This window comes from Spermophilus citellus (genome assembly GCF_964194105.1).
Source record: "Spermophilus citellus genome assembly, chromosome: 7".
Lineage (NCBI taxonomy): Eukaryota > Metazoa > Chordata > Mammalia > Rodentia > Sciuridae > Spermophilus > Spermophilus citellus.
This window is the reverse complement of record NC_138188.1, coordinates 68,280,420-68,307,384: the sequence shown is the minus strand read 5'-3', so window position 1 is coordinate 68,307,384 and position 26,965 is coordinate 68,280,420. Positions and strand designations below refer to the sequence as shown.

Below are 26,965 nucleotides of genomic sequence, written 5' to 3'. Positions count from 1 at the left end.
AGAACATTCCTGGTCAAGATTGTAATGACACAATTCTGTGACTCTTGTGTTCTGACAATGAAATCCATTCACATGGAAAGGATCCCAGCAGTCCATTTCTAGAGGAGGTGGTATCGATTCAGTAACACCAAGGATTGTTAGTATTGTTTCTTGGATCCCAATGTGTTTTCAACAGAAGCCTAATGAAGCAGCTCCTAATATTCTCATCCCAAGAACCTAGACTATGACAAAAACTGATAAAAGTTTTATAACAGAGGCTGGAGTTGGGGCTCAGTGGTAGCGCACTTGCCTGGCATGTGTGAGCCACTGGGTTCAAGTCTCAGCACCACGTATATATACATAAATAAAATAAAGGTCTATCAACAACTAATTTTATACACACACACACACACACACACACACACACACACACATACATATACACTATACTCTGAATTCCTTCTCACCTGTTATAACCAAGGCTTTTTTTCTCCCTCTGGGATCAAGTTTATTACAACCGAATCCTATTCTCAATGACTTTTCCCTCTCTCTCAAATATATAGAATGCTGATTATTACTCAATTTTACCAGTCCAGGAATTCAGTGATTAAAAAAAAACGAGTAATTTCTGGATTTAGGCTAAGCATAACACCTAAGGATAAATCTATGGTAACAGGCATGGGATGCCTAGGTCGCAGATAGCTACTGTCTCTAGAACATTCGGAAATAACATTTTCTTTGAAACTGGAAACAGGAGTCAAAGTGGGAAATGAAATGATTCCATAAAATTGATACTGTGAGGTTGATATGACTTCCATTCATGTAAGATGGTTCCAGGAGTTGCCTGAACTCAATTAAGCATTGGATATGAAAGGCAAAGTGAATCCCAACTGCTGTCACTTTGCAGTCAGACAACAAATATGGCACATCAGCTTTTTGTCTGTCTCCATCATTCTTTTTTTTGCATTCCATTTTCCCCATAATATTCCTTAAATGTGTTTTACTAACTATGTGAATGACAGAGAAATTAAGAGATGATAATAAGCATCCTTCTGTCCCACACTTCAAAAAGCGGATTTTTATAAAGGTCATCAGCTACAAACAAAATTAATATCAAGATTCAGCATAAACAGCAAATAGGCATCTGTAAAATGGCATTCCTTAAGAGGTGGTTTGTTAATGTGTCTTGAATCCAACCAAAAGATCAATAAAAAACAAGCTATACCTTCAGAACTAGAGTGTAACTAATAAAGAAACTGCTAGGGGTATACTCGTGCAGGCTTGCAAGAACAGCTGCTTATATAATCAGGATTTGGGGAGGATTGTTAAACTGTAGGAGAAATTAGAAATTCTGGGAGAAAGTTCTATGGAAATTGGCAAATGCTACAAATCCAGGCTTCATTATTTGTTTATATTAAGACATAATTTTTTTTAAAAAAAGACCTAGGTACTAGCAAACCATTGGCTAGTACCTATAACTGGTAAAATGGAGTATGAAATAGCTTCTATACATTGAGAGATGGGGAAAACTCTTTTTGAGAACAGGATTCTGTTACCAAAGTGGTAACAAATTCTTTATGGGTCCTAAAACAAGCAAGCAACAAGAAATTGAAATTAGGAGTTTGTTAGTATTTGCCACCTAACATAGGTACTATATATGCCATATTCTTGACTGAAATAGGTGTACCTGCTTAACGTCATTTGATGATTGACATGACACAGTGCTCCTTGAGAAAGTTCCTGGTAACTGCTGGCTATACTGGTATGGACTTTCCAACAGAGAAACAGAAATTATTATCAAATATGAATGTTTTTCATTTCAGTTTCCTTGGCAATTACAACCCTTGACATAAAGTACACATCATCCTCTCCCCCAACCTCAAGGGAAGAATGCTATGAATCATGAACATGAATATCTTAGCATTTCTTAGCTATAACATCTTTAATGTAAATCAATATGTACAGCATTCATTTTTATCAACCAATCTCCTAGAGACTCAGATAGTTTGCTTCAGGCCTTTTGTAAGCATGTTATTTTAAAACTCATTAGTAACACCAACACACCAAGGTTAATGCCTTTAGGATGATAAGTAGTCATATTTCTGGAATTGACAGTCACCTACCAAATACTAAAGGAATGCCATTGTTACATGAGTTAGGCAATCTAGAGACCATGATTCCCAGTGAAGTGGACCAGCCAAAATCTCATCCAAAATAGGATATTTGTAAGTAGCCCCTGGAAATTTGAATACTTGAGTTTGTTTGAGCCCAAACACCTCCACCCATGACAGCCTCCTAAAAGCTCAGGCTCTCGTCCAAGGACACTAGAGGACATGCTACTGCCTGTGATTAAATGGAAGGCATCCATCAGATTTAGAATAAGCAGATCCTTTTAGTTTATATGTCAGTGTCCTTCCAATATTATCCTACTGAAAGAAGAAGCAAGAATATATAATGGTAGAAATTAAATAAAATTAGGGATATTGTATTATGGTTTAGGCTCTACAGGGATGCTGGTTACCCTTGAGGAGACAGCTGGCCATGGTTAAATTGATGAAATCACATTTTCTACCACCAAACTAAATTAAGATTACCATAACCACCACCATTCCACCCCAATCCCCAAGAGTCAGCCACCCTTTGAGACCTTTTCTGAAATAGCATGTAGTCTCATTCTTTAACATCTTTATTTTTATATAAGAATATCAGTGTTGATATAGACAATCTTTGCTCAAATCTGCCCTTAGTCACCCAACGTACATATGTAAGTGCACACACATGTGCTCATACACACATATCCCATTTGGAAATTTTAAAACTCATTGGTAACACCAATATACTAAGTTTATTGTCTTTCTGATGCTAAGTAGTCATATTTCTGGAATTGACAGACACCTATCAATTCCTGAAAAACATTCATTTCTGATACCTTCATGAGAAATATTATCAAATGAGAAAATACACAAAGAGAGACAATAAAAGCCAAGATTGACAGTTCTGTGAAGAGACCTAAGACTCCTGACAACATGATTAACATGGTATCTTTCATCTCCGTGTGCTCAATAACTAGCTCCTAGCCTAGAATGGATCAGCACCAGCAAGGGAATTATGAGTTAATTTAGCTAATTTTTGAGTCTGTGGTGTTATGTTATTGATAACTACTCAGTATCAGTAAGAAGATTATGGATCTTCTATAGTTAAGATCCATAATGAAAAAAAAAATAGATGACATTGCAGGGTATATGTGCATGAAGAAGCAAACAGAAGGAAATGCAGCAAAGCCTCTTCATCCATCACTGATGAAGAATTAGCTGTATGTTTCTAAATATGTGAGCTAGACCTGGGATTCTGGAGCACAAGCAACACACTCCAAAACTGGCAAAGTCCAGGAAGATGTAGCGTGTGTGGTGTTCCAATACAAGGAGTATTCTGTGAATGACAGTGAACTGGAGAACATTAACTAGAGTGACCATGTATTTTATCTTTCAGACTAGACACTAGTGGAAGTGAAAGTGGATCTGATTAAGAATCTATCCCAGGAAAACAGGCATAAGCCAGGACTGTCCCAAGCACACCAGCTATGTGGTCACCCTACCACAGGCCTTTCTAAAGGTAGTGTCCACTTCTCAAGTCCTTCAAATGTTGCTATATAGGAATATAGGCTGTGTTAGAAACCTTTTGAACCTTCAAGAGAGAGTATAAATTCAGAGCTTTTCAGGAAATTTCTTGACTTTTAAATGTTGGCAATTATTTCAGTTTTTTTTTTTAAACATAGTGTCATCTTTAAAAAGTTGAAGTAGATCTATTCATTAAAATATAATGCACTAAAGAATCATTTTGCCAAATGACCAATTTGTAGAAGTCACCAAATTAATGCTCACTACAAACTTATTTTAAGAAATAGTCTTATCTAATATACTTAATTAATATGGATACATTTTCTTACCCATATATTCCTTATTAATATGTTGAACATTTTTCTTATCTTTAGAGAATTTTCAGTATTTCAAGAACTAAAATCATAGAATGGTTGTTCTCCTTAATGTGTTCTTCTATGTGTGATTGTCACTCTATTGTGCTTGAACATATTTTTTTTCAGTATAACTACCTCTTCATTCAATCTGCTAACATGTGTCCTTTTTTATTGGTCCTTTTTAGTTATACATAACAGTAGAATCCATTTTAATATAATTATAGAAGCATAGAATATTATCTTATTCTAGTTAGAATTCCATTCTTGTGATGTAAATGATGCTGGGATTCACTGTGTTGTTTTCATATAAGTATTTGGGAAAATTATGTCAGATTCATTCCACTATCTTTTCTTTTCCTAACCACCCTCACTTCCAACACACCAAGTTTTATTGTCTCCATTCCCCATTGTCTAATCTACTGAATTTCTATTCTTCCTCCCCTTATTATGAGTTAGCTTCCACATATTAGAGAAAACATTCAACCTTTGGCTTTTGAGAACCAGCTCATTTCACTTAACATGACCATCTCCAGATGCATCATTTGCTGACAAATATAATAAAGTCATTCTTCTTTATGCCCAAGTAATACTCCATTATGTATATGTACCACAATTTCTTTATCCATTCATCTTTTGAAAGGCACCTAGGTTAGTTCCATGGCTTAGCTATTATGAATTGAGCTGCTATAAATATTGATGTGGCTGCATCACTGTAGTTTGCTGATTTAAAATCCTTTCGATATATACCAAGGAGTGGGATAACCAGGTCAAATGGTGGTCCCAATTCAAGTTTCTTGAGGAATCTCTATACTACTTTCCAGAGTGGTTGCACCAATTTCCATTCCCAGCAGCAATGTATGAGGGTGTCTTTTCCCCCACATCCTCATCTTGAACATATTCTATATTATTATCTTCTTATGAATGTAATAAAAATTCAAATTTGAAAGTTTAACAGTTTATATTAATCTTTCTAATATTTTAGAGCAATTTTGTTTTAATATTTCATAAGTTTTAGGATTATTTTCCAGTTTTATGTCAAGTGACTGAACTAACCTATTTAATAAAATGGTTTTTAACTATCAATTGCACTTGCAACATGTCATATTTAATGAGATCATTGTAAGAGATCTCTGCTTTATCTCATGAAACTAGAGATGCCAAGGTCAGGAGATTCAAGAGGTGGGCACCTAGCACAACCTGGGCTGTGATCCCACAGAGGGAAAGGTTATGGAATAGAGAAAAACTGCAGGCCTCAGGACCCTGGAGTTCTGGCTCCCTTCACATCCATCTGCAGGACTGCTATACATTTTCCATAGATCCAAAAATAGGCTAGTATCTAGTAAAAAAAATATATAGATATAAGTTTGACCAACTGGTCATTCAACAAACTTGTCATAGACAAATCAGCCTGGAGCCCACAGAAAGCTGTGGGCTGCAGCATCAGATTTGTAGTCTGAATCAACTTCTGTGTTCCAGCTTAAAATGAAAACTGAAGTTTCATCACTCCATGGTGAAGGCTGAGCTTCCTCCCACCAGTAAGAGAATTCCTTCCCATGCCAATTTGGGAGAAGGTTTTAATATAATCCATTTGGGAGAAGATTTTAATATAAAGCCAACAGTCCTTCATCATAGAAAAAGATGTATTTTACAGAATTCAGTTCAATAGCTTTAGTTAATTCACTATCTGGTCTGCTTTCTTATTTTGTAATACTTTTACTTAATATCACACAACATAGGTAATATTGTGAGAAATATAATAAATAATAAAAATGGTTACTCTAAAATTATTTATTTTTGCCCCTTTTAAAATGAAGCAGTAAATGATATACTCCATTTTTTGATTTTAGAGTTGTTTTCTATCATATGTACCTTTGGGGATAAAGATAACAAACAGGAAAGAAACTACAAAATTGGTTGCTTTGGGTTACTAAAAAATTTCTTTGGCTGATTCTCAGCTTTGCCTGCCTCACTCTTGGCCTCTGGCCTCGTCTTTTTGTTTACTCCTATTTCCTTCTGTTTACTCCTCATTTCAACTGCTGTTTACTCCTCATCTCATCTCCTTCTCTGTATGCTATGGTTTGAATGTGTCCAACAAAACATGTAAGTTGGATGTTAGAAACTTAATTCCCAGTGTAACAGGGTTAAAAGTGGGACCTTTGAAGTCTGTAAGAGGTGATTGTATCATGAGGGCCAACCCCTCCTGAATAGATTGATTCTGTTATAAGAATGGGCTAGTTGATAATGGGAGGAGTTTCCTGATAAAAGATGAGTTCTGTCCCCTTTCCCATCATCACATGTGCAAAATACATGTGCTCTCTTGCCTTTCTGCCTTTCGTGTGGAATGATGCAATAAGAAGGTCCTGACCAGATGCAGTTATTTGACCTTGGACTTCCCAGTTTCCAGAATTATTAGAAATAAATCTCTGTTCTTTATAAATTATCCAGTCTCAAATATTCTGTTAGAGCAGCACTAAATGGACTAAGACACTATGTTTACATTTTTCCATGTTTCATTCCTGTCTTCTTTCTCCAAAATCTGACTCTCACGGTTTACCCCCCAAAAAAAAATATTAGCATAATTCCACAATTTAAGCTTCCACTGTTTTCTGGTCCATTAATAAGTCATTCTTGGACTGGGGCTATAGGTCAGTGGTAGAGTGCTTGCCTTACACCTGTGAGGCACTGGGTTCGATCCTCAGCACCACATAGTAAATAACTATCTACAACTAAAAAAAATTCAAAAATATAAGTCATTCTCAATGCATCTCATGAGTCTATGGTGATTGCTGTTCTTTCTAATATATCATCATTTTTAGATTATTTCAGGATTATTTCTTGAGTGACCAAATTTACCTACTTAATGAAACGTATTTTTAACTATTTATAGCATATACTACAAATCATATTTAGTGTGACCATTTGTAAGAACTTTCTGCTTTATCTACCCAAAACTAGGGATGCCAAGATGGGGAAAATCAACATTGAGCACCTCAGCTGATTGGTGATTACATTTGAGTTTCTACCATTTTATTTCAACAGAGTTTGAGACTTATTGGGATATTTGAATTTTCTGGAAACCTACTCTCTGGATGAGAGTACAATGAAAACTGCAAAAAACAAATGCATTCAAAAATAGATTCTTCTAGAAATGAATGGTCAGCTATGCCGAAGGCATGACACATTAGTCTATCAATTTTTCAGTGAGACACAGCATTTAGCATTTGTATATGGGCATCAAGATATCCCAGAGTCATTCGTTTTGTTTTTGTTTTTTTTTTGTTTGTTTGTTTGTTTGTTTGTTTGTTTTTGCCAAGCAGTATGTTTCTATTAAGCAAAATCAAGTCAAGTATTAATACTTGATTAGTAGAGGTGGTAGTCAATGGGTGGGATGTCACTTTTTTCCTCCTCCTTCACCACCTTCTCCTCCACCTTCTCCTCCTTCTTGTTCTTTTCTTCAAAGTTGATCCTGCTAGAAATAATGCATGTATAAATTGCAATCTGCCAAGGCCGATCCAAAAATAAATTGAAGTGTTCAGAAATCTAGTAATATAAAACAGTGACGTTTCCATAGATAACCAATCACTCAGAAACAGTATTACAACAGCAAGCAAGAAGAAACTGTGTCAGCTTTTTTCTGTCATGAAACTCTATGATTTTAAATGAGATTATTATGTATTTTGCAAAGGAAGAGAATATTCTGACAGGTAGACTCCAGACAAGTGATTCTGAAGAGAGGATAGTAGTGTTGGGAGTTTATTTGAACTTAGTTTTGATTCAATTAGAAGTATAAAATCCATTCATTCACCGTGCAAGATGCTAAAAATGCATCACAGATACTTTCTGGCTGAAATAAGTTTCATTTCTGCCTACTAATAGACTGAATGAAGGCTGTAAGCTCATTTTTATTCTTAAACTGGCCATCTGTCTGAAGGATCTTCTTTCTTTTTATTGGGAGCACTCTGTCATTGCCACAGCCTCTCTGGTTCATTCTGGCATGACTCATAGGTAGCATATATGTTGGAAGATCCTGTGTTGGAAGATTATATGTTGGAAGACAAACTTGGTAATTCTGCCATTAAATGATTTTCCTGTTCCCCACATATTACAAAGCTGTGTGAATCCTAACCTAAGCATTGCAAAAATGTTACATCTTGTCATATAATTTCTAAAACTGACATTAATGGAGACGGACTTGGTTATTTTCCATAGCTTAAGTAAAATATCTCACTTTAAAACCACAGCTCATCCAATTTTCAGGTAAGAAGTAGAGGTACAGTGTTTGTAATTTCAAAGGAAAAAGTGAAAGTTGAAATAGAGCAAACTTTCAAGTTCATAGCCATCTCTTTTGTCTTAAGGATATAAAGTTTTAGAATTTTAAATGTCTAATCTGATAACAGAAAATACTAATTTCAGTATTTCAATGATAGCAGGTGGCTAAAGAAAAGCAGGTTATCTTAATAAAAATCAGACCTTGGGACATGTTCTAAATTATAAATAAATTATTGCAATGATACATAATGTTTTCTATAAAAATTAGAAAATCTTTTTTTTAATTCAGACTTTTGAGAAGACATTAATTGATTTATTAGAGAAAAAAGAAACATTGATTGACTGAATTCTTCCATCCTGTGTTGATGTTCATAATAATTATTTTTATCATTCTTTTTCTCTTTGCAATGGTATGCTATGAATCTGCATTATGTATAAACATTTATAAAGTAATTTATAAATGCAAAGTTCTTGGACTGGGTATACTTTCAACAAATATTAGTCTAAAAAATGTGTGGCAGAGTACAGAGAAATGTTTGTTTTATTTGCTATTGATCCAGCCTTGTACCTTAAAAATAAAAATGGGTAAAAGCAATAAAAACTACATAAAATAAAATATGCAGAGGTCCCAAAATGTCATGTTTTAAATGCGAGGAACTCAAGATCTCTTCTTTTCCCTCCATCCCCTTCAATTAGGTATACACATGATTCTACATGTTCTACAAAAATGGAATGTAGAAAATCAAACATGGACATATTTAACCCAAAAGAGCTGAGGTTTAACTCCTAAAGTTCTATGATGTTTCTTAAGTGTTGCAAATGAATTAGAATTTAATCTGCAGATGCTAAAAGTATGACAAACAGCTATAAACCTCTGTGACTTCAATCTGTAAACTTAACATAATAATAGCATCTGTGTTGCCCAGGTAATTATAAGGAAGAAGTGAGATGATGTTTTTTTTTTTTTGCCACTCAATAATGTTTATTGAAAAAAGTTGTCAAATATTGTGTATTCCAATAACATTTTTTGAACAAGGTTATTCATCAAAATATTATAGTTTTTAAAAATAAGAAACATAGAGCAACAGGAAATTGAGTAACTAAAATGAAGCATATTTATGTAACAAACTATTAGTCCTTAAATTGATGCTTGTTTCTTAACCATAATAAATGCCTATATGAAATGGCTATAGCTAACATTACTCAATGGAAAAGACTATTAAATTTCCCTCAAGATCAGGAACTAAAAAAAAAGAAGATGTCACTTTATCACTTCTATTTTAGAAAATACAGAAATTCCAGCAGAGAAATAAATCAAAAAAAGAAAGAAAGAAAGAAAAAGAAAATAAAGGCATCCAGATGATTGGAAAGGAAGAAATTAAATGTTCTCTACACATAGATGCCATAATGCTATACGTAGGAAATCCTAAAGACTAGAACTAATAAATAAATTCACAAAGTTGCACTATACAAAATCAACACAAAAAAGAGTTCCTTTCTATACACTAATCATTAATAATACAAAAAGGAAATTAACAGTTGAAGTGAGATAATTTATATCAAGCCTTAGCACAGTACTTGAAATATCATAAACTCTCAATTAAAATGAGCCATTATTATTGGTTTTATTGTTGTCGATAATTGTAGCTCTTTGAAGACAGATGAAGCTACCTCAAGAGACAATGAGTTTCTCAACATCAAAACCAAAATGTGTTGGGCCGTCACTTAGCCATGCTATTGCACCACAGACCATGACATCCTCTTCTTCACTGACGGTTGATGCTTTGGGGAAGCCCACTGCTAACACTGAGATTGAAAGGGCAAGATTCCAGTTGGTTTAAGGCAATGAAATGGGCAAGACTCTGACTGTTGTGTTTTTAAATTTTTGTGTATGCATAGTCAAGAATTTTAGCATCTTGCTTCATGCTGAGTGATATTTTAATTATTCTTGAAGGGCCTTACACTGTAGAGTCACCCAAGATGGGAGGATGGAATTTCAAATAGAGAAAGAGGAGTATTCAGGTCAGCTAGTCAAGATTCCAATTCCTCCTTTACCCTTTCCTTCATTTCAGTCACAGGCAGTAACAATCTGACAAAAAATGAGGTTGAAGATCCTAATAGCAGGCTGCTAGGAGCTGACTGAATTTTCTACCGTATTTTTTAATACTGGCATCAGTTCATCACACTATTATGCACATAAATTAATCTTGATTCTGCTAATTGTGAAGATTCCATATAAGACAAAAGTTCTGTTTCTGGATCTGACTGCTAAGGAATTATTTATACTAGAGAATTATAGTCAAGTCAAAGAGAATTTTGTTCCACTCTCAGAGCTATAAATGACTAGCTCTGTGTGACCTTGGGCAAGTTAATTACACTCTTTGACTTTCAATTTCCTTAACCATAAAATGGAAATAAGAATACAATGTTATAAAGTAATAATGAGGATTAAATGAAATAATGAATATCAAACACTAAACTCAGTGCCTAGCACATAGTGAACCCTCAATTAATTATTGCTGCTGCTGCTTGTTATTGGTATAAGCTTTGAAGAAAGATATTTAAAACCTTAATAATTCTGTTCAGTGAAACTTTGATATGAACATAACATTCCTAGATACCACCTCAATTTATATCAGTTTTAGCAATCATCATCTATGACTCTCTACTCTCTGCCAAACTATGCCACTTGTTTGGTGCATGCATTATCTTTGTTCTTCATAATAGCCAAGAAGTTATATTCTGCCTTTTGCAGATGAGGAAACTCTAGCGAGTTTAAATGACTTATCAAAGATCCCACTACTAATAAGTAACAAATATAAAATTTGAGATTAATTTTATGTCAAAACTGGACGCCTGCATCAAAGAATGCAGTTAATGCTGTCAGACTTCTTCATATTTGCCACTTATGTAAGTTTGAGATAGTATTGTCTTATCCTCATTTCCATTTTATTAATTACTAATGAGCAATTTTAATGTGTTCATTGTGCATTTTAAATGTATCCATTAGCCAATAATGCTTCCTCTTTTGCAAAGTGCTCATTTTTACATATCTTTTGCACATTTTTATTGAACTGTTTGTCTTTTGGTCATTGAATCTTAGGATTCCTATAGATTGAAGATACTAATCATTTATAGTCATGTTTATTATAGGCAATTTTTCCACTTTATGAAAATATATTCTTCATAGTAACTTTTGTTGAAAATAAGCCTAAGGAATTAGTATTAGTGTTGTCAGATATAATCAATTTCCTTTATGATTTGTACTGTTTTAGTTTTAAGAAATCCTTTTCTATCCCAAGCTCATTAGGATAATATTCTAAATAGTCTGTAAGTTTTGCCTTTGCTTTTAAAATGTTGACCTAATGCTACAGTAATTGATTTTTATACATGGTGTCAGGTTAGAATCTGTTACTATGGTTTTTAACTCATTAGATAACCAATTATTTTGACATCATCTAACTGAATCCCTTTGTGCCACAGTCTGGCTGGGCACAATTCAGGAGCCACTTGTCAAAAGAAACGAACTTTATTTTTAGAACCACACAGGCCAAACAAAACAGCTCCTCAGGAAAAACCCTCAGAGCCCAACTGCCACCACCGGCTTCCCACAAGCCTCTCACTCTCACACACAAGCCTCTCCCACTCCCACAATCCTCCTGCTCTTGAGGCCGATTGGCTGGGTCGCGTGGGTGGAGCCAAAGAAGTCCCCCAATGAGCAGCTCCGTGGTCTGAAAGGGCAGGGAAACAGCCCAATGAGCATCACCACAGAGGAGCCAATCAGCTAGATGTTGCTGGGGCCGCTGTGAGCCAATCATCAACTGGCAGTCTGAAAGGGCGGGGAAACAGCTCAATGAGCATCTCCAATGAGCATCACCACAGAGGAGCCAATCAGCTAGATGTTGCTGGGGCTGCTGTGAGCCAATCATCAGCCGGCAACTGGAAGTTTGCTGGGGCCCCTTTGGCTGTGGCTCTCAACATCTCCCCCTCTCTGTTTAAACAAGCATGTGGCTTAGGGACCGTGCCTGCCTTAGGTTGTCCAAAAGTACATATGGTCCTTACCCATTATCAGATGAGCTGACCTAAAGGCGTCAGCCTCCTGTCTTAGGTTGGTACCATTGTAATTGGATCTTACCCGTCACTGACCACCGGTCTAGTATACAGCCACACCTGTGGAGAGGTACCAGCGGGGGGGGGGGGTGAGGTTCTTTGCCTCACCTTGTTGGCCCCCAAATTTTAGCTGAACGATCATGACAAGCAGAAAGGAGGAAGATACACCAAGCCAATTGACGGCTCCTTTTGGGAAAATTGTACCACTGATGACATCATCAGCAAAAATACCCCAACACTACCACAAGTTGCTGCACCAACAGATAGTTCACAATGCATACAGGTGAATTCACAATGCATACAAGTGATACATAGTCCAGGCAAGTTCTGCAAGCAGTTCAGTGATGGCTATTGCAGAAGCTGTAGATTGGTTTTATCTTTGTCTTCACCGGCACTGGGATGAAGATAGGAATTCTGGCAATAATGGCTAAAGAAAAAATTATGTAATATTCCAGAAGGCATTAAAAGAAAACAAATTTCTTAACAATTTACATTATCTTGAAGAGAATTATTAAATATAATGAAAAGGAAAGGTGAAAGTAAACAAACAGATCTGTTAACCTCCTTTTTTGTTCACATATTAAAACAATCCTCAACAGTTGTTTACCCAATTTAAATTAAACCATTTAAATCACGTGAATAAAAAAAAAATTTGGATCCATTTTTTCATGAGCGCTCATCATATATGATATATGGACATACGTACATTCAAACATATAACACAAAACACAAGTGTGCACACATAATATAATACATACAACACATAACATAATAGTAAAGGCCTTATAACTTTTTACAGGTGAAATCTCCATTGCAATGTTTAAAAACTCTATAGTCAAAAAATAGAACTGATCAGCAAAACATTAACCTAGGTCTGTATGAGCTCAAAAAACAAAATAGAACTTCATGATATGGGAAAGGGCAATAATAAAATAGATATTGAAAAAAGCATCCTGGTTCTGTTGCAGATGTAAGAATAGCCAAACTGGAGTTTTGGATATCAGCTGTTATGGATTTGAGCCAAATCATCTTCTTTTTGGTCTGTAGAAATCGCTTTAGTTAATCTCTCTGGAATCCAAATCAGCTGCTGTTCTTCCTGTGGAAACACACAAACAGACCCCGACTCCAGACCTTCTCTTTTACTTGAATCTTTTCCTCTGACTAACTTGAGAGACCTTCTCTTTTACTTGAATCTTTTCCTCTAACTTGAGAGACCTTCTCTTTTACTTGAATCTTTTCCTCTGTCTGACTAACTTGAGAGCTCCGTGGTCTGAAAGGGCAGGGAAACAGCCCAATGAGCATCACCGCAGAGGAGCCAATCAGCTAGATGTTGCTGGGGCTGCTGTGAGCCAATCATCAGCCGGCAGCTGGAAGTTTGCTGGCAGCTGGAAGTTTGCTGGGGCCCCTTTGGCTGTGGCTCTCAACACCTTTGCACTGTTGATGTCGTATGCTGATGTCCATAAGTGAGCATGCTGAATTCTCGCCTCTGTTTGACTCACACAACTTGTCTATTGCATTGCCAAAACCACACTATCATATATAATATTCCTTGATAACAAATGTCCCCAACTTATCCTTTTTTCAGGAATGTTTTCTCTATTCTTGATCTTTTACTCTTTAATATAAGTTGTAGGAAGAATTTGAATTTTAAATCAGAATAGTGCGGGTTCTGGTTAGAAATTCCCCAAAAATACTTTCTACTTTTCCTTTGTTCCACCAAGATCTAAGGCCAAGACTGGTATTAGTCCTACATTTTGCTCTGAGAGTTGTTCCTAATTCTTTTACTAAGTTTGCTATTTCAAAAGGAAAAATTTAAGGGAGTAATCTCTTCAATCTTCACACTGTTCAGGCTCCAAGTGTTATCCCCTTTTCTCCATATGTATGTCCTATTAAAACATAGGTACAAGGCTAGGAATATAGTTCAGTGGTACAGCACTTGCTTTGCATGTGTAAGGCCCTGGGTTCCAACCCCAGCACCACAAAAAAAAAAAAAAAAGAAAAGAAGAAAATAAAAAGAAAAGAAAAAAGAAACACAAAACCACAGTGAATAAACCACTAAGGATTAGCAGGTATTTTCAGAATAACACTGCTTCAGTGTTTGATTACCAAACCCCCTTTACTTATATAACTCTATCCAATAATTTTTTTAAATGCCTGTTAGACATAAGAACTAAGCAGAAAGAGCTTGCAGTGACTAAAGCTGAGTTTCAAATTAAGTATTAATAGTATCAGATATAACTCTTATAATTAAGTTAATATCCATTATTATAAAATAATTTAATAAATAAGTATATGGAGGATAAAGAAAAACTCTTCTTTACAGAAGAATGACAATTAATGGGTATAGAGAGAATGAGAGAAAATCAATATGAGCAAACATCACAGCAATAATTGTTGCAAGCAAGACTCATTAATGGACTTCTGGTTACCAGTCTACCACGTAAAGAAATTAGAAGTTACCATTCTACACCACACTAATAACAAGTCAAATGCTGGGAAAAAAAAACCCTGAAAAATCTACGTTTTTTTTTTTTTCTTAGATTAATCAGAGAAACATCACAGGGGAAAAGAGCCATTGTGAAATAGACTAGAGCATTTTGCCTTTATTAACAGGATCTACCATCACAGCATAATCTGCTGGTACTGTATCAGAGCCTGATTCACCTGGGAAAAGGAGACTGTCCAACTCTATCTGCCTTTAGCCATCCTGTGACATCTAAGGGAGAAAAGGAAATAAATAAATAAATAAATAAATAAATAAATAAAATAAAAAAGCACTGGTGAAATTCACAGTCCATAAGTAGGGCTTTCTAAAAGACTGAGGCCCTAATTACAGGACTATGGAATGCTTCCTCCTTTTCAGAACTAAACTAGTAAAAGCTTATCTGTTGCAGTTTCTTTTACCCTCTGCATCATGTTAAAGTTATACCAAAAAGCTCCAAGCATGATTTGCAGAGAACAAAAGAAAAAGATCAAAATCAGAGTCAAATATGGCTGGAATTATCAAACCAGGATTTTTTTTTAAATCCATGGTTAGTATAGTACAGCTTTCAAAGAAAAGGTAGATGACATGCAGAAACAGATGAACATTTTAAGTCAAGAAATAGAAATTCTAAGAAAAATCAAAATGAAATGGTGGAGATCAAAAACTGTGACAAAAAGGAAGAATGCCTTTGATGAGCTCATTGCTTGACTGGAAATGGCCAGAGAGCTTAAGGAAATGACAGTTTATGCTTCCAAACCTGAAGAACACACTAAAAACAAACTGGAACAGAATAACCAAGAGCCAACTACCAAAGTGAAAACACGTGTTATGAGAATACCAGGAGGAAAAGAAAAGAGCAGAAGCAAGTAACTTCACATTGTGAAAAGGGCAAAGAAGAGACGACTTACTCCCACAGGTACTTTTACAAAAGCACTAAATCCATTCTGGAGAGTCTGACGTGAGTTTAAGGCATACTTGGGGCAGCCAAGGAATGCTGAATTAGCATATGTGAAGCACAGACTTGCAACCTGATGTGGAGGTCTTGGGAGTGCCCAAAGCTCCTCTTTTGACATCTTTATGGATTTGAGGCCTGGAATGAATGGACAGCACCAAAAATCTCTGATGTGCCTTTAGGGTCGTTCTTTTTTCTTGATGAATAGTATCTGGCTTTCCCCATCCCTGCTAATCTCAAGGTCACTGGGCCATACCCTTGGTGATTTCTCCCAAACATGCTTTTCCATTTTTGACAACATGGCCAGGCTGAGAATTTTCCAAATATTTTAGCTATGCTCCCCCTTTAATGTAAATATCTTTTTGATTTTTCTCCCTTATCACGTTGTATTATAAGCAGTCAAGGAAGCTATGTCATACTCTCAACACTTTGTTTAGAAATTTTTTTTTGCAAATATCTTATTTCATTACTCATATGTTTCTCTGTGCAAAACACTATTACACAAACAGTATTTAGTCAAGTTTTTTGACATTTTATAAGAAGGGTGGCCTTTCCTTCAGTTTCTAATACCATGGTTCTTATTCCATCTGAGACCTCATCAGAATAGCCATTACTGTCCATATTTATACCAACAGAACCACTTAGATACTCTCTAAGAACAATGAGGCTTTCTGTACAACTGTCTTCTTCAAATCTATACCTGACACTTTCTTAACATTCCACTCACAGCAATATAGGTTTTTGTCTAGCATTCACCTCCAAACTCTTCCAGCCTCTGCCCAGTTCCACAGTTTTAGGTATTTGGTAGAGAAGCATTGAACTCTCAGTACCAATTTCAATTAATCTGTTCAGATTTCTATAACAAAATACCTAGGAGTAAGTAATTTATAAACAATGGAAGTTTATTTCTCACAGTTCTGTATACTAAAAAGTCTAAGATGAAGAGACTGGCAAAGGTCTTAGGAAAGGTCTGTTCCTCACAGATGGCATCTCATGTGTCCTTATATAGTAGAAATTCTATTCATGATGATAAAGCCCTTATGATTTATGCACTATCTAATAGGCCTAACCTCTTAATATGATTGCATAGGGGATTAAACTTTAGCATAATGTTTGGAGGGATACAAACATTTAAACAACTACAAAATGCAAAATTATCCTTCAAAAGTGAAAAATACCTTCTTAGAAAAAAATGGAGAGAATGTGTTTCTAATAGGCCTGCCTTGCTTGAAACATTAAAAGAAATTTATTAGAGAGAAGGAAAATAATGTAGGTCCCAAACTCATATCTACATTTTAAAAAAGGGAATAGATAAATGGAGGTAAAATTTTTAAATTATTTTTCTTATTCTTAATTGATCTAACAGAAAACACCTTGTTCAAAATAATCATAGCAACTATATATATATATATATATATATATATATATATATATGCCTTGAGGTAAGTGAAATGAATGACCACTGTGAGATTAGGAACAGGAGGAAGGAATTAATATACTAAAAAATAGAAAATGGAATTATCTAAAATATTCAATTAGAAACACAAAAGAGAAAATTTGAAGACAAAAATGAGAATATAAAACAAGGGCAAGAAATAGAAAGCAGTAACAAATATGATAGATATTAATTCAATATACCAGTAATCACTTCTAATATTGATACTCTAACCCCACCAATGAAAACAGAGATTTTCAGACTGTATCAAAAATCAAGACCCAATCATATACTTTCTATTTTAAAAAAACACATGAAGATACATATTAATAAAAAAAAGTTAAAGGATGATTAAAAGGTGATAAAATATATTGTGATAAAAATAATCAAAAGAAAGCAAGAGTAGCTATATCGATTACAATCAGAAAAGACTTAGGAGAAAGGGAAGTTACCAAAATGAAAAAGAGATATTACACAATGATAAAGAAGTCAATTACTCAAAAGACATAACATGTATGGACCTAACAGCAGGCTGTCAAGACATGTGAGGCAAAAACTAATAGAATTGCAAGGTGACATAGATGAAGTAAATGTTGAAATAGATTTCAAAACCTATCAGAATTGCACAGATCCTGCAGGAAGAAAACTAGTAAAGAATGTATTGAATTCAACTTCAATAGCTCAATCAATCAACTGAAAGTAACTGGTATCCATAAACTCTCTCATACAACAATAGCCAATTAATTCTTCTCCAACTCAAATGAAATATTTACCAAGATATACCATATTCTATGTCATAAAGCACACCTTAACAAATTTAAAACAATGAAGATTATAAAATGTATGCTCTCAGACCATAGTGTTATTAAACTAGAAATTAATGAAGATAGTTGGAAGATCTCTAAGTAGAGATGATACAACATACTTCTAAGTTATACATAGGTTACAATCACCAAAGAAATATGAAAATATTTTTACTTTAATGAAAATAATAATACAACTTATCAAAATTTGTGTGATACAGTGATAGCAGTTCTTAGAAGGAAATCTAAAGCATTGAACAAATATTCACAAAGAGAAAAAATCTAGTATCAATCATCAAAAGGGGTCAAATGATCTGAAAAAGTCATTTCCCAAAAGAATAAATATAAATAGTCAATAAATACATGAAAAAAATGCTCAATATCATTAGCCAATAGGGAAATGAAAATCCAAACTACAATAAGACACCATTTCACCCCCAGTTTAAATGCCTTTTATATGTGTTTTTTAAGGAAAAATAAATATTGGCAAGCATTTGAGAGAAAAGAACCCTTATCCCAGCAGCCCGGGGGGAGGGGGGGATGGTGAGACAGAAGGATCTTGATGTTAATTAGTATAGCCACTATAGGAAGCTGAATGGAGGTTTCTCAAAAAACTAAAAATAGAATTACCACTCTTTTTTATTTTGCCTGACTAGAGATTTATCAATTTAATCTTTTAAAGAACCAGTTTTGCTTCTTTTAAAAAAAAGTGGGATCCTGCTATCCCACTTCTGGAAATATATCAAAAGGAAACAAAGTCAGCATACTACAGAGATACCTATATGCCTATGTTTAGTATAGCACTAACCACAATAACTAACATATGTAACCAGCCTGGATGCCTATGAACATGTAAGTGAAAAAAGAAAATATGGTTTCTATATTCAGCCATAGAAAGAATGCAATTCTGTTCTTTATTGAAAAGCTGATAGAACTGAAGGACATCATGTTAAGCAAAATAAGCCAGACACGTATTGCATGTTCTCTCTTATATACGGAAACTAAAAAAATACATGTGATAAAAATATTTACATGTGTGTATATAATATGTATAACATATGTATATATGTGTATAATATTAATATATAATATGTATATGTAAATATATATGTATAAAATATACCCATATGTATACATACATTTACTGGGAAGGAAGAGGGGAAAGGCAAGGGTAGAATAAGGATAGATGGACATAATTATGTACGATGTATACATGTATGAGAATATCACAGTTAATTACATTAATATGATGATGACAATAATAATGACCATATAAAATATAAAAGACAGCAAATTAAATTTAAATTAATTTAATGGTTTGTTTTTGTGGTGCTGAGGATTGAACACAGAGCCTTGTACAAGCAAGGCAGGCACTCTACCAACTGAGCTATATCTCCAGGCCCTAAATTCAAATTAAGCAGAAAAAAAAATAAGAAAAATTAGAACAGGCATTATTACCCTATATACATGTATGAATATACTTCTGGAGGGAATCTGCACTGTGTACAGCCAGAATAATGAGAAGATATATTCCATTTGTGTACAATATGTCAAAATGCATTCTACTGTAAAATAAATAAATTTTTTAAAAAGCAAATCAATGAAGGTGAAAGTAGAAAGTCAGTATGAGAAATTTTTCAAAAACCAAAGACTGGTTCTTTTAAAGGATTATATTAGTAAATCTCTAGTCAGGCAAAATAAAAAGAGAGAAATAATACATAGATTGTTACCCTGAGGGTGCACACCTGTAATCCCAGCAGCCCAGGAGGCTGAGGCAAGAGGATCACGAGTACAAAACCAGCCTCCACAACAGCGAGGTGCTAAGCAACTCAGTGAGACCCTGTTTCTAAGTAAAATACAAAATATGATTAGGGATGTGGCTCAATGGTTGAGTGCCCCTGAGTTTAAACCCTGGTACAAAAAGAGAAAGACATTGGAGACATTGGTGACTTTGATTACTAACATCAGGAAATGGAAGAAGGCATATCACTATGACCCCATAGACATTAAGAGGATACTAAGAGAATATCATTAACATCTCTATACCCACAAATTTGACAACATACATGATATAGATTAATTCCTTGCATAACATAAAGTGCCAAAAATCACATAAGAAAAAAAAATAGACCATCTGAATAGGTCTATATCTATTAAAGAAACCAAATAAATAATTAATAATCTCCAAAACAGGGCAGCAGGTGCAAATGGGTTCATTGGTTAATTGGGCCAAATATTTAAGGAAGAAATTATACCAATCTTTTTTTAAAATCTCTTCCAGAAGATATAAGCAAAGTGAGTACTTTCTAATGCCTTCTATTTGAGGCTGCATTACTCTAATACCAAAATCAAGCAATGATATTGTAAGAAAAGAAAATTCATGAACATAGATGCAAAACCCTCCACAAAATATTAGCAAATCAAACCAACAATATTTAAAAATAATTTTTAATGACCAAGTGGGATTTACCCCAGGTATAAAAGGCTAGTTCAACATTTAGAAAATCAATTAATGTAACCCATCATATCAAATAGGCTAAAGTCAAAATTTGCATGATTATTATCTACAAATGCAGAAAAAGAATTTGACAAAATCCAACATACATTCATGATAGAAACTTCCAGCACAATAGAAATAAAGGGTAATTTCCTTAACTCAATAGAAAAGTATCTATAAAAACCACAAGTAGCATAACATTTAAGAGCAAGAATTTTGAAACTTTCCCAAGCTCAGAACTAAGAAAAAATTTACTTCTCACTAGTTCTTTTTAATATGTTACTGGAAGCCCTAATACAATAAGACAAGAAAAGGAGATAAAATATGTGCATACTTATAAGAAATAATTAAAACATTTTTTGTTTGTAGATGGTATTATCATCGATGTAAAAAATTCAAAAGAATCCACAAAAATTTCCTAAAACTAGTAAGTGATTATATCGAGGTTGTAGGATACAAGGTTAATATACAAATCTATCACATTCCAGCAATGAAAATGTAGAATTCAAATTTTAAAACACACTGCAATTTGCATTAACAAACCCTCCAAAATCTAATGCTTATGCATAAACTTAATATAAAACAGTATTAGGAAAATAAAGAAATAAAAGAATGAAATAAACAAAGAGATATTCCATGTTTATGGATAGTAAACTCAGTGCTCTAAGGATGTCCATTCTTCCAAACTTGATCTACAACTTCAACACATTATCAAAAATCCAGTGATATTATGTGTATATCAACAACTTGATTCTAAAGTTTCAAAAGAAAAGTAGAAGACTTAAAATAGCCAACTCAATATTGAATAAAAACAAAGTCAGAAGACTAACACTACCTTACTTCTAACCTCACTGTAGAGTTACAGTCATCAAGAGAGTGCAGTATGGATGAAGGAATAGGCAAAATATCAGTACAATGCCATAGAGAATCCAAAAATAGACCCACCTCAACAAAGTCAATTGATCTTTAACAAAGTAGCCAAAGCAATACAACAATCAAATATAGTCATCTCAACAAATGGTGCTGAAAATATTCAACATGTATATGCAAAAATAATGAATCTAGACAAAGACATTACACAATTTACACAATTAACTCAAAATGAACCATAGATCTTAATGTAAAATGTAAAACTATAAACACCTAGGGGATGACATGAAAAAATCTTGATTATTACAATGACTTTTTAAATATAATACAAAAGTATGATCCATAGATGAAATACTTGATAAGCTTAACTCTAGTAAGATTAAAAACATCTACTCTGTAAAAGATACCATCAAGAGAATAAAAGAAGGTGGGAGGCATAGCTTAGTGGTGAAGCATTTCTGCCAGGCCCTGGGTTTGGAGAGAGAGAGAGAGAGAGAGAGAGAGAGAGAGAGAGAGAGAGAGAGAGGGAGAGGGAGGGAGGGGGAGGGAGGGAGGAAGGAGTTAGACTGGAGGAAATATTTGCAAAAACATATCTGATAAAGGACTATTATGCAAAGTATACAAAAAACTCAACAAAAATAAAACAAACAACCTAATTTAAAAATGAGTAAAAAGCTTTACTACACACCTCACTAAAGACAGACAGATGATAAATAAGTCTAAGATGTTTGGTATTAAACATCTTGTGAAAACAATGAAATACCACTATACACATATTAGAATAGCCAAAATCCAAAATATTGACAATACCAAGTTCATATAAATTTGTTGAGCAATAGGAACTCTCATTCATTGCTAATGGGAAGACAAAATGGTTTTGACCACTTTGGAAGACAGTTTTTTTGTTTCTTGCAAAACTAAGCATACTCTTACTATAGAACCCAGCAATTGTGTTCCTTGGTACTTGCACAAAGGAGCTGCAATTTTATGTTCCCATAAAAACCTGCATGCCGATGTTTATAGCAGCTTTATTCATGAATTCCCAAACTTGAAAGCAACCAAGATACCTTCCAGTAGGTGAATGGATAAATAAATAGTGTTACTTCCAGACAATGGAATATATTACACAGTACTAAAAAAAAAAAAAAGACCTACCAACACATGAAAAAAATTTAAATGCACATTTCCACGTGAAAGAAGCCAGTCTAAAAGGCTACATATTTTATCATTCATTATAGCTATGTGAAATTCTGAAAAAGGCAAATTAGGTAAAAATGTTTTAAAATTTAGTGTTACTAGCAGATAGGAGGAAGGGAGGGAGGCATAAATAGGAAGACAGAGGAATTTTGAATTTTAGTAGTGAAATTAATCTGTGTGGTATAACAATAGTGGATACTTATCATTATATATTTGTTAAAGTCCATAGAATATACACCACCAACAGGGAGACCTAACAAACTATGGGCTTTGGATGATAATGATAGATAGCTATAGGTGTTCCAATTATGACAGATGGACCACCTTGGTGCACACTGTTGATAGTTGATAGTGAGGGAGGGAGGAATCTAGGGGTATGTAGGAGCTCTGTGTCCTTTCTGTTCAATTTTTCTGTGAATCAAAAACTGCTCTAAATAATAAAGGTTACCAATTTTAAAGAAATAACCATTTTAAAACATCCACAAATTAATGCCAAAATCAGTGGGCAAAAAATTGAGAAATATGATATTAGCATAGTCTTTAGGATCTTCCCCAACTACATATCATTTTTTCTCTTTTTTATTGATTCTTTTTAGTTATACATGACAGTAGAATCCATTTTGGTAAAATTACACAAGCATGGAATATATCTTATTCTAATTAGGACCCCATTCTTGTAGATGAAAGTAATAGTAGGATTCACTTAGGTATTTTCATATATATTCATAGGAAAATTATATCAATAGGAAAACTGGTAACTTCAGTTAAGAAATTCATCAAATGCCTTTCTATAATAATAATACATGGTGTAAAGGCTGATATTACCAGTAATAATATATCAACATTATGTATCCCAGAGTATGCAGTGAGAGCACAATATCACTTTTGTCATGCTCTTACCTAAAAAGCATAATTTCTGTCTAACCATGAGAAAACATCAGACAAACCTATCTTGGGATATACTCTACATAAAAATAAACCAGTACTCATTAAAACAATCAAGGTTATGAAAGACAAGGAAAGAATGAAGATACGTTAAAGATTGTCTCCTTAGTCTTAAGGAGACACTACTAGATTAGAAAAAGACAATTAAAAAATAGTAAAAATTTTAAGTCTGTAGTTTATATTATTTATGTATCAATTTCATTTTCCTGAGTTTCTACAAGTTTAAAGTTCTTTTAAACTAAAAAATATTTTAAATGTTATATTTGTTAATTTTTTTTTAGCCCACAATATTTAAGAGCATTGGCTGTACTTGGTAGGGTTTCTCTAATCATTTTATCCACCATATTCTGAAATTTGAAAGCCAAGACTTAACATTTTCAAGACATTTTTATCAGCTTTCTCTCCCAGCCTATTTTGGGATATCCTTCTTTGCCTGCTGAAATTTAAGAACATGTTCTTTTTCTATATATTTTATCTCCTACAGATTCTATCTTAATTTTAGCTTCTGAAGCTTATTCTGCTATTCTTTTATACTCTCTTTTTTTAATTACCTGAATCATAAAAATCTAGTGCTAACTTGATTAAAATTGAAGCTGGAAGATCAGGATTAGCAATCCAGATTTATCACTTATAGTTGTGTTGGTCTTGGTAAGACACTTAGCTCTATGGAATGGGAAAAATAATAATGGTAGTAGTGCTTAGTCTCATCTCTCCAAAAGTTATGGGAATCAGTTTTTATTTTCCATTAGATTCCCTAACAGCATACTCTTCAGATTTTTCCCTGTCTGACTTTTCCTTTCCTGTCTCTTATTCCTCAACTCAGTGCTTTAAAATTATTTCCAAAGGTTCTATCCCCTATCTACTTTTTTTTCTTACTTGTGCATTTACTTTACCTTGGCCACTAAGTTTCCTGCATTGACTTTAAGTAATCAATATACAAATGACTCCCAACTATGTTCCCACAGTCTCAGATCTTGCCCCAAGCTTCACATTATACAGGGCATCTTCTGAATACCCCCATTAAGCCGTATTATATGCATCTCAAGAGAACCATGTTCTAAACTGAATTCTTCATTATTTTCAAAAACTTAACTCTCCAATATCTTAATTTTCTAACATAGGGAGTGGAAAATACCTACAGAATACAATGCAGCCTTTTTAATTCATGATAGAAATGAATATTTACTAATGTGAAAGATACCCATACCATGTTGTTACTTTTTAAAAGCAGGTTAAAAAAATATTTACAGAAAAAAAATATGAACACATTTCTTTCCAGACTAATTACCTTAAATGGCTCTCTGTAATCTACAAAAAATGATATATATGTACTGGAAAAAAATGTTTTAAGTCTCTTATAATTATGACTGTTTTTTACTCTGCCCCTCTCCCCACCACACACACACAATTTCAGTACTGAAATACTCCCTAAGCACGGCACCGGCCATTTCACACTTCTGGCCATTTGTCTATACCAATATTCTCTGCTCAGAACAGCTTCTCCCAGTGGTTTCCTCAGAAGCCCTTCTCAAGGACCCACTCCGAAAAGGTTTCCCTGACTCCACTTTCTCCCAAAAGAATTATTCCCCTTTTATTTTTTGTATTCTTTCCATGTCTTGTGTATGCAACTATTAGTGCATATTTCTGTGTCATAATTGTGTTAAATACCAATTTATTATGAAACACCAGTGAGTAGGAAATTGCCCAATTTGCCTTTTTTTTTTCCTGTTAATATCAACTCAAGACTCAATCACTATTGTCACCGTATAAATATTTGTGGAACTGAAATTAGAAGACGGCATCTTATATGCCAGAGATAGAGCTCTGAAATGGAAGATGATATTGTTGCTATTTAAATTCCTAGAATAATACACTGACATTTTAAGTCAACCTTGTGAAAAACAAATGCATTGAAAAGTAGTTCCTTACCTGGATTAACATACGCTGGGCATCTACATCTTGAATGTAATAAAGTGGATTCTAAGATGTCCTTATAAGTGCCCATGAACAAAAGTACAGAAAAAGAGGGGAACTCTTTATTTCAGAACTTTGTAAAACGCAATGAAAGTATTTATGGGAGTGATGTAACCCAGATTCTATAATGAAAACATTATGTTGATTTTTTTTAACTGTATCTTACATGACTTGAACTTCCCCAGGCTTTATCAACCTTTGAACACATCATATGAAGTGATTGGTTTCAAGCATCAGCATATAAAGCCAAGAAAAGGGAAAAAATCAAGGTAACATCAGAAATAAAGTTAGATGTCCTTTGTATCATCCACTGCCATGTGCATGGTTTTGTGTATACAATCTATGTACACATATGCTCACACAAACATTACATGCTATTATACTTTTCAGTATATAATTCCACAGGGAGATATTAAGAAATTATCACTGAAGGATTTCTCTGCTCAGAATATTTCAGCAAATTCATGATGAAGATTATATCTTGTTGGTCCTTCCTGTCATCATCTCATTTTACCTGGTCAACAAACTCTTCCTTAGCTTTCATTTAGTTATTATTATTTTTTTCCCAGAAGGCCTAAAGGACGGACCACCCAATTACCTGGCAGATGTTTGATTTCTTTGCCATTGATCAGGAAAACTCATTATGTCTTTCTTATATTTTTTTAAAGTAGGTCTCAAATTTGCAATGATTATTGCTTATTTAACTCACCATTTATTGCCTGTGGGCTTAAGCTTACTGAATTGAATGGTACTTGCCACTACTTTTTGTTTGTTTGTTTGTTTGTTTGTTTGTTTGGAATCCTGCTAGACTAGTGCAGGTATAATGAGACCTTGTGCTCACTGGGCTTTTGTATCAGTTTTTAGCATCTGGATTCCTCACCAAGGTATTACTGCGGCTTAGAAAGTTCCCTTTCTGCTGGTGTAGTGTGGGTCTCTCTTAGGAATTCCACAATATCCTTTGCCTAGGTTTGTTGAGTTTTAGGTACAATAGCTCAAAAAAATGCCTTCAAGTTGTCTTTATCAACTGATTTCTGAAATGGGAAAGATATTTCTTTCCTCAAATAAATTCCTTAAAACCTTGACCATGGAAGTAGAGTCCTGAATCTTTGCCTCTCCCCGGGGTAACATCTCTTCTGGGATGAGGATGGGAGGAGTACTTTCCTGAATCAGGAAGAGCTGGAATGGATCCCATTTTGGACAGGGCCTTGAGACTTCTATGTCCATCTTTGATGATCCTCGGGGTCAAAGTAACTGCTCAGAAGTGCATTAACAGGGTTCTATTCAATCTTCTCTTCCCAGAAAATGTGGATTATATGAATGTATTAATAAGCAGAGTTCCCTCTACACTCGCCATGAATATTTTTCCTTATAATGTGTCTAACCTGCCATCCTACCACACTCCCTAGGACTCCCTGCCTTCTTTCGGGGATACAGTTGCTCTCCTCTGGTCTTCATAAAATTTAGAATTTCATTAAA

At 34.3% G+C, this 26,965-nt stretch overlaps 1 protein-coding gene across 1 annotated transcript in view; it reads left to right on the top strand.

Moving 5' to 3' along the window:
- The window catches only part of SPATA16 (spermatogenesis associated 16), a gene marked incomplete at both ends in the record, with an annotated part of 242,557 nt that overhangs the window by 102,581 nt on the left and 113,011 nt on the right, over positions 1 to 26,965 (top strand). The gene's annotated exons all lie outside the window — the stretch shown is intronic.